General features: G+C 40.7%; 1 long non-coding RNA gene across 1 annotated transcript; it reads right to left on the bottom strand.

Annotated features, from left to right (window-relative positions):
- Positions 1 to 3,711: 3,711 nt before the first annotated feature.
- Positions 3,712 to 7,752, bottom strand: LOC114678862 (uncharacterized). Its single transcript, XR_003730460.2, has 2 exons — positions 7,566 to 7,752; positions 3,712 to 5,008 (listed from the first exon to the last, which is right to left on the bottom strand). It is a non-coding gene; the product is annotated as an uncharacterized LOC114678862 (long non-coding RNA).
- Positions 7,753 to 9,856: the final 2,104 nt, after the last annotated feature.

Raw genomic sequence — 9,856 nt, 5'->3', positions numbered from 1 at the left:
TGGAACTCACCAGTCTACACAGCTGGTGATTGTCTACAGGATGAAAATATGATGATATGGTGGTAGCAGCTGTAAATGAGGCTTCTGACAAATGAAGTTGTTCTTAGTGAGTACTTACCTGAAATTGAGTGATGTTACAAAATCATTGAAATAAAATCTGTTGGTCAGAAATGCAGTTCAGGTTTAGGCTTCATTGGCATTTAAGTTGACCTCAAACAATGTATGGGAAAGCAAAGAAAAAAATATCACTTTTCTCACGGAACACAAATGAAACTACCTTCCTTTAAGTGAATAGTGGAATAGCAGGTTATAAGATTGAGACTGTGGTTTATTTGTTACAACTCTTAAAACTCAATGCTACTGATTCTCACCGCAATAAAACTATCTTTATCCAAAAGGGAGGATTTATGGGATGGATTCTGGATGCCTCAGGCATTGAAGAAAGTTGCAGGAAAGAGGTAGTCCCGGGCCTTAATTAAGGATGAACTCAGAAAACCTGCACAACAAAAAAAGCCTCTCAAGCTTGGCCTCCTTTTCCTTCTTCTTTGGGGTTATTCTCTCAGCCATCACGCATAGTGGGAACTTAGCCATTAACTCTAGGGCCATATTTGTACAGTGCTGGAAACATAAAGGAAGAAAAAAAAGAGGCTTCCCTGTTAGCTTCAGCCAGAACAATCCCGGGCTGGGAGTCTGCTTGGACTGGCTTTGCCCTTGGCCTCATCACGGTGGCCAGAGAGTGGAGGTGCTGTGTTCATCTCAGACTGAGCCTGAGCAGTGAGCCTAGGCAGTGTGATTATTCACTTACAGGAGGAAAGGGAGGCGTGTTGAGCAGGCAAAAGCGGGAAAAAAGGCCCCTGGAGACATTCCAAATATACCAAATGATAACTTGATTTTTGGCAATATGCTTATGTCACAATGTTAAATATTCATCTCACTCCCAAGTGCCCTGTGTCTTTCATAATCTAAATCTACAATTGGTAGCCCAATTGTTATTTTTTATTCAAAATTACAATCAACATTACTCGAGGCCTCCTCATAATTGCTTTATTTCTTTTTTATTTGTTCAGCCTCAGTACAGTTTAACATTTATTGCAGATACTGGGATTGGCTCACTCAGCATCTCTTCCAAACGCTTTTCAGAATTTCTTGCACCACTGCAGAGCCTGGAAAGCAAATACTTTATTTTCCAGACTCCTTGCTCCTAGATTCTGGATGTGCTTTAGGTGGGAGACTTGAATTTGGAATTGAGTCCGGTAGGGAGAGAGGCAGTGCTTGAGGTATTCATTTTGTGGGGACAGATTGTGGTACACATGGTATGGTTCTGGAGCCAGCAATTGTGGCAGAGCCTGCTCAGTTTAGCAGATGGCTTCTGGATCATGGCAAGAGAAACAGTTTCACTGGTAGCCAAGGTCTGCATTGCAGTTTTGGGATATGTTTCTGGAAGCTCAGTCTAGTATATTTTTTAAGGCTTCCCAATGATTATGTAAGTTATGTAATAGCCTGCAGTAAATCCTTTTCTGATTAAATAGCTTGAGTGATTCTGTGCTCTGCCTTTGAACCCTGACACAACATAGAAATCAGTTTTTAAATGTCACTGACCTTTTTGATTGTGTTATTTTTCTTTTCCTTCTTTGTAATTGCATGGATACAAAACACGAAATGAGGTTGGCATTATATGTTGCTTTTGATGAGCAGGTGAATTAGGTGATCACAGTTGCTAACTGATGCTTGGTTAATTAGACCCATAGGAAACACCTGCTGTGGTTCAACAAGCTGAGGCTGGAGGTCTTCCATTGGCCCCTACAGGTCCACTCCTCACCCTTCTCTCACCCATATCCTGCTCTGTGCCCTGGGACTGCCTAGCAGGAATGGTTTTCTGTGCCCCCTGGCTTTGCCCATGGGGAGACTTGATTTATGCTGGTTGTCCGCTCATCCAACCCCAAGTCTTTAGGTTACCATTCACTTTACCTTTCAAAAGTGTCCTAATTGATGTAATCCTCCTTTCCGCTTAGAGTCTGTACTCTCTAAACAATGAACACTTATTAATTCCTTACTATACAGTTCCTTTCTTTTGCCAACTGAGAATTTATAGTCCAAAACTCACAAGCAGAATGGCCACTCTGGTGCTGTAGCAGTCTGCCTTTGACTCTGGAGTTTGGTGAGGTCTGGGGTCTTATCTCACAACTACAAAAAAATTAGGCACACAGACACGGAGGGTGAGTAGGGCAGAGTAAAATTTATTAAGGAAAAGGAAAGCTCTCAGTGAAGAGAGGAGTCCTGAAAGCAGGTTGCCAGTAAGATGTCTGTGTTCTGTGTCTTTTATGTGGCAGAAGCCAGGAAGTCTTCTGTGGGTTTTGCCCAGATGGGAGGGATAAAATTCCCTCCTGGGGTACTACATCTATGCGTGCCTAAGGTTGACCAAAATGACTCCAACTGGTTATCATCCCTGAATGCCTAAGTGAAACCCATGGTGGGGGGTGCCTAAAACCACAATGCTAATATTATGTTAATGGCATCATAGTGAGCTCCGTCAAATTTAGGACATTTAGGTTGATTTATTGCACCTGTGCGTAAGTTGAGACAGTCCCTGCTGAGCAACATCCTGGCATAAGGGCAAGGTCTTAACCACATTTCTTCCTGTTAGCTGCAGAGGCGGAGTAGGTGCTGCCCTGCAGTTGTTCCTCTGAACATTGTTCCTTTCTGTCCCTTCTCCCGAGACCCTCCCTCTCTATCTGCCTATCCAGCTCCTAACTCCTCTCTGTTTTCCCTCCAGTACCTACACATATTTTAATTTCCAAGTGTGCAATTTTCACGTTTATAATTTGTTAAGAAAGAATGCAAGGGAATGATTCAGATAGTTGTCAACTAACTGCAGCTGAGTCCAGACTCTGTCTACCTTTCTTCCCTCTTCTATATGCATCATTTCCAATAGTTCTTCTAGGATCCAGAACTGATACTGATGCTACCCAGTTTTGAGTGCTGGCCCTTTGAGGTTTAGTGATTCTCCCACATTTCTGGCTAACGTGTGGAAAATCTGCTTTGCTCCTAGTACAACAGTGATAAAATAATTTTTCTTCCCCCAAATTCCCAAAAGTAGCTTATACTTGCCCTGAAGTTTATGCTATATCTCGATCTCTATCTTTCCATGTATCCATCCATCCATCCATCCATCCATCCGTCTATCCACACATACATATATGTGTCTATTTACCTCTCAAGATTTACAGTATCAGAATTTTTCAGTGTGTGGCTCAGGAATCTTTTTTTTTTTTTTTTGTTAAGCAAGTTTCTTAAGTTGTTCTGATGTATTTTTTTGCTTCAATTTACTTATTGCATCTATAAATAAATTACTGCTTACAAAAACAGGAAAGAAAAAAAAAAGAATTAAAAACACCTTAATGACTGGGCGTGCCTGTAATCCCAGCACTTTGGGAGGCTAAGGCAGGTGGATAATTTGAGGTCAGGAGCTCAAGACCAGCCTGACCAACATGAAGAAGTCCCATCTCTACTAAAAATACAAAATTAACCAGGCATGGTGGCACATGCCTGTATTCCCAGCTACTCCGGAGGCTGAGGCAGGAGAATCGCTTGAACATGGGAGGCAGAGGTTGCAGTGAGCCGAGATCACACCATTGCACTCTAGCCTGGGCAACAAGAGCGAAACCCTATCTCAAACAAACAAGCAAACAAACAAACAAACCCACCACCTTAATAGTTTGGGTGTTTTATTTAGCAGTGCATTTACAAAGATCAAATGAGTGATATAAACTTTGAGTTTTCTATTTTCATCTTTTAGAATGGGAACAGTCAGAATGGTAAACTCACACAGATTTTATAAAAGTTTAGCGATCTACCACCAGGATTGGAAAACCAAGGAAAAAACCAAATCTAACACAATGCTACAGAAACAAAAAAGCCCAGAATTCACATCTTTGGCTGATCCAACCACTCAGTCTTGATCTCTTTCCCTACTCTTAGTCCTGCTGGATTGGGAGTTAGGTAATAAAAATGAGCCAAAGATTCTCAAACTTCTGCAGAGGTAGAGATGGGCTGGTCTTGCTGTCAGAGCTGGTTAGTACTTTGGGTCTTTCTAGAATATTTGGTGCTAGGCCCAGATAACTCAGCTATATCTGTAGTGCTTCTCTGTGGCTCTCAGGCCTTCTCAGGTCTTGCTCAGACCCCTAGTCCCAAGGACGCCTTTTCCTTTGTCTTTCTGTTAAAAGTCTCTCAACTTTGGGCTTCCATTGGGCCTATACTATTTTCTCCAGACTGTAAAGGCTCTTTCTACCTTTAATCATCTTCTTCACCGATATTCGAATCCAGTTATCGGGCCTTGGTCTCTTTGTTGGTCAGGATGTTGGCTGCCTTCTTTCTCCTGAATTTGGCATCACTTCTTCTGGTGAGCAGAAGCTAATTCATTTTTCCATCAGGGAAAGTTTCAGCCATCATTAATTTCTCATGAATATCTCCTTATTTGGGAGATATTCCTATTTTCAGCTCATTGAAGAACGAAATCTTTCTAATCTCTAGAATCTAGTCACTTCTGTAATTTCTTCCCAATTATCCAGCCACCAGTTATTTTCTTGATATATGTCTCCTTCCCTGCCTCAAGAACACAGACTATGCAAATCCTAAGATTATAATAATAGAAATACTTTCAATGTGCAGTAACATTAATGTGGCAGATGTAATCTAAGTTGCCTCCATGATCCTTGCCTCCTGGTATTCATTCTCTTGCATAATTTCCTTTCTTTGAGTGTGAGAGAAACCTGTGACTTGCTTCTAACCCATAGGATATGGCAAGGAACTAGTCATATCTTAGAGAAGCCTCCAGACAATAATCAGCAAAACACTGAGGTTCTCAATCCGATGGTCAATAAGGAACTGAATGCTGGAACAATTATGTGAGCTTAGAAGCAGATCCTTCCCTTCTGCTGGGCCTCAGATGAGATGGCAGCTCCAGTCATCACCTTGATTGCAGCCCACAGAAACTCCCAACCGACAGAAACTGTGAGTTAATAAATGTGTTGTTTTAAGTTGATATGTCATATTATTGATATACAATAATAGATAACTAATACAATTAACAATAAGAGACACTGTTTCCTCCAAGGGAAGGAAATGGGCCATTTTCTTAGACAAGATACTAAAAGGTGATGAGGAAAACTTCCTAAACAAATACCATAACAGTTGGATTCACTAAAAAAAATTATCACATGAGAACACATATTTGAAATGAATTATCTCTTTATGGCTTGATCTGTAATGCTATCTTTTAGAATTTCTTTTAGCTGGAGATAACAGAAGGCTGACTACAGTTTGTTAAACAAGTAAAGTAAGGTGTTTATTTTCCTCATGTATGAAGATGCCTTATGCAGGCAGTCCAGGGCTTGTGAGGCAGTGCCAAGATGTCAGTGGGGATGGGGTTCCTTCTGTCTTCCTATTCTAGCATTCTTAGTGAGTGGATTTCATCCTCATGGTTGTAAGATGCCTGTTCCATCTCCAGGTATCTGTGTTACAGGACAGTGAGTGAAGAACAAAGGTGGATTTCAGCTGATTCTCTACTTTTTAAAAAAGGCTTTTCTGGATATTTCTATGAAGAAACTTCTACCTACATCTGAATGGATAAGACAAAATAATAACACAGTCACCTGAAATGGAGTATGTAGGGGAGGCTGGGTATTTTATCTAGGTATTTTGCTGAGGTATGCATAAACAAATCAGCATCTGTTAGTAAAGAAGAAAAGGTGAGAGGATTTTGGGTGGGCTACTAGGAGTGTCTGCCACCACAGTCATGTAGTTAAATGAGAGTCTCTGCTTGGAAAAACAAAACTTACAGAATAACCCTTGGAGCCAAACAAGTCCAGATGAGTGATCAAAACTTGTTTTTAGCATAGAGGTCATTTTTTTTTTTTTTTGAGATGGAGTCTTGCTCTGTCGCCAGGCTGGAGTGCAGTGGCACAATCTTGGTTCACTGCAACGTCCGCCTCCTGGGTTCAAGCAATTCCCCTGCTTCAGCCTCCCAAGCAGCTGGGACTACAGGCACGCACCACCACGCCAGGCTAATTTTCTGTATTTTAGTAGAGATGAGGTTTCACCATGTTGGCCAGGGTGGTCTCGAGCTCCTGACCTCATGATCTGTCTGCCTTGGCCTCCCAAAGTGCTGGGATTACAGGTGTGAGCCACTGTTCCTGGCCTAGAGGTCTTTTTAATTATTTCCCTAAACCTGCCTATAAGACTACTCTTAAAATTTTACAAAGGCTTAGATTATCTTGCATTTTAAAATGTTTATGCCTAAACTGTTGCCCTTCTCTTCAATTTGATAACTAGTATTTCTTTATCTCAAAGGGTCTCTAAACACTTGATTTATTCATTCTTTAGATAGCTTTGTAAATAAAACCAAGGGTTCCTCCTATGGTCTAGCTTCTTAAGGACAGATAAAGTCAGCATTTCTAAGCACCAGGGTAGCCAAGGGAGTGTTGTAGATTTATAGGGGTAAGATATTGTCTCTTTCTTCCACTTCCCACCACTTAGTTCAAACCCATAATTTTAATTGAGATAAGGAGAAGTGTCTCTTAGGAAGAGTTGGGAAAGGAAAAAAAAGAAAAGCTGTGGTGACCTGAAGACCATTTGAGTCATTTCTTCCGTAATTACAATCTAATTTTCCAATAAATTGCAAGCATTCCTAGAACCACAGACTTCACTTAAGCCAAACTCTGTCAATTTCACACTGCCATGTATGGATGAGCATAAATGAGTTTCTCTTTTCAGGCCCCAATTGTGTATACTTTACAGAACTTCATCGAGAAAGTTATTCGTTTCTTTCCTTTTCTCCTCTGTATCATAGCTCATTTAATTTCAATATAATAAAATCCACTAACCCTCTAGAAACTAAGGTTTAAAAAAGTTATTTTTCCCATGTTTAGTTATTGCAATTACTATTTAGATATTCATCATAGCTAAGGCAAGACCACTATTTAGTAGCATAACACCATGGTCCTTCAAAAAATAACCATAAACAAATCTACCTATTTTTCATCCCAATATTTTTATCGTTTCTTTAGGCATATGCAAAGATCATGTTCACTCCTGGCTGGATAATTCATTCTTTCTTCGTGAAACAGCTGTGGCAGAGGGAGCCATAAATAAAATAAAGCCTCCTAAATGAAGGTTTGCTTTAGTGTGTTCAGATTGACACATCTAGTAAATTCTATCTAGTAAATTCTGATATTTCAAATGACTCACCATAACAGGTATAGATCTGGATTTTTAAAAAATTGACATGATTTATCGACACATCTGTGGGTTTTCTTTGAAATAGTAGAGCTTTACTGACTGTGACATTTTGCATTTTAAAGAAATTTCATTGCTTTCTCTTGTTATAGGTAATTTTTATATAACTGAATCGTGATTCTCCAGTAAATGGACAAGAAACATAAACATATAATTCTCAAAAGAGAAAACACAAAGCAAAAACAGCGAATTAATATATGTTCAGTGCATGTGTTCAGTCTCATTAGTGATGAAAGAAATACAAATTTAAGAAATATGTCATGGTGACTTACCTCCTTGTTGACACGAGCAAAGGAAAAAGCAACAGGAATAGAGAAGACTGGCTAGAGAGCAGTGAGATGGGCCCTGTCACCTACTGAGGAAGGACGGAGATGGTGGATTCCCTGGGTTCTGTAAGGCTACAAGAACTGGAAACATGCTCAGGTTACCTTAGGCAGCAGTATCTTGTGAAATAAATGCCTGAGGGAGGGAAAATTGGAAACATGTGATCAGTCCTCGTGGCACCTAGAATGTTCTTCAGGATCCACAGTTCTAGAAGTTCAAGGGCAGCTACGGTCACTCAACTTGCTTGAGTTGTTCCTACAGAGTCTGGCATACATTTCTCCCTCCCATAGTCGTCTGTCATATGGTAATACAGTACTCTCTCTGAAGACTGACTCCACTGGCTAAATAAAAAAGGAGAGCATTGGTCCTCTTGAATGGAAAGTCTAAGGACAGGGTTTGCTCAAGACAGCTGGAGCTGAGGGCTTTAGTGGAGGTATTCTCTGTTTCCATCAGCCCTGCTGTCCTTTGAACTGGCTTCGCTTTAAGCCAGGCTTTTTCCATATGGCCCCTGGTAGGTCACTTCACATCTCTAATCCTGTTTCCTCATTCTAGAAAAATGGAGCTACTAGCCACCTGCATAAGTACAATGTGAGGATTCCATGAGATAGATGATATGTAAATGCTTTCAAGCTGCCACATTTCAGAGGACTTTATTATTTGATATGAGCTCAGTGGCCTGCTTCGGAACAGTCTTTAACATGGCATCTACACCATCTTCCCTGTTTCTGATTATTAATGAGATGGTATTGCTGTTGTTAAGCAGGACTGCTCTGCAACTTGGCACAGGGGGTGAAAAAAAGTCATCCTCTTTATCAAGAATATCAAGAATGAGCGGCATTATTATTCTTTTTTAAATTGGCATTTAAAAAAATTAAGTTCTAAGGCCCTGGGAGCCTACGGAAGAGTCTCAAGGACCACACTGTGTGTGGAGGGGCCGGGTAGCAGTGGGCAAGGCTGACTGGGTGGAGCTGCCCTGTTTAATAAGAGCAGGCCTGCTTTTGTCTGTTTTCTACACCATGATTCTGGATGAGATTTTACATCAAAAAGGAGAGTGGTAATATGATTAAAATAGGAGCACCTTTGGCAGCAAAACAGAAGAAATGAGCCAAATGCTGACATTAATTGACTAAAAGCTAATGAAAGCAGAACTGAATCAATCAATTACAGCAAAATTGAACATCACTTGACAATATCTAGAATTCAATATTTTTTAAGTAGATCAGTAATAGCTCAAAGTGGTACGTATGTCATTGGTCTAGGCCTGAGGAGGACCTCTATCATTCCTCTGGCTCACCTCTGAGACTAAGGACACTGAGAAGCCTCTGCAATGGATGGGCTCAACCGGCCAACCAGCCCTCATACACTATATGGTACACAATATTATTACTGTTTACCAACCCCTCCTTATTCTGGCCAATGCAATGTGAGTAGAAGTAGTGTGTATTTTCTCTTTGACTCTGAGCAAATTGCCTACCTGTCTCATTTTTCTCATCTATAAAGCATAATACCTACATTACAAGGTTGCTGAAAAGATCAAATTATAAACACACACATGCACGTACAGCTAGCATTTAGCAGTATCTAACAGTTGGTAGGGAATCAATAAACCTAGGTAATCTTTCTCTCTGTTTCCCTCCTTCTAACTATTTCTAAGTTTGGTAATTTGCTGTTTTGATCTCACAGGCTCTAGAACTAGGACTCCTTAAAGTCCTTACTCCAAGGTCTGCCTCCTCTACATCCCTGCTAGGGCTTTGAAACTAGAAGTGAATGCTGCCAAATCCTCTGGCTCATCGCTCTTTGTAGTGCACTTCAACTCTGAAGACACAATCATGGCCAGAGTGACAGGCTAAAGTCTGAGTCAGGGTGAGCTTTTGGGGAAATAGCGTGGAGCGGGTGGCGGTCTCAGCTCTCTTCTTGCCCACACTTTAACTGCTTTCTGCCCACATCCATTCAGGGCATTGTCCTGTTTGTCTCCTCAGCTGTCTTCTGTATTAACCTCCAGCCTGTTGGGTGCATTCACTTCTGCCAGCTGGACTTTCAATATGTATTTAAAAAGACAAACAAACAAACAAAAAACTTTACTAGAAGCAAAAGGAAAACCATCATATTCAAAAATATAAATACAAAAGCAAAGAAATGTACACATTTACTGGACAAAGAGGTCTCATCTTGAGTAAACTGGTAGCACTCAGAGATGTCTGGAGGTCTTGGAGGCTACACGCTATCCATTAATACCTCC

The sequence above is a fragment of the Macaca mulatta genome, chromosome 6, assembly GCF_049350105.2.
Source record: "Macaca mulatta isolate MMU2019108-1 chromosome 6, T2T-MMU8v2.0, whole genome shotgun sequence".
NCBI classification, from domain to species: domain Eukaryota; kingdom Metazoa; phylum Chordata; class Mammalia; order Primates; family Cercopithecidae; genus Macaca; species Macaca mulatta.
Note: the sequence above shows the minus strand (reverse complement) of the source record. Positions and strands in the feature narration are given on the sequence as shown.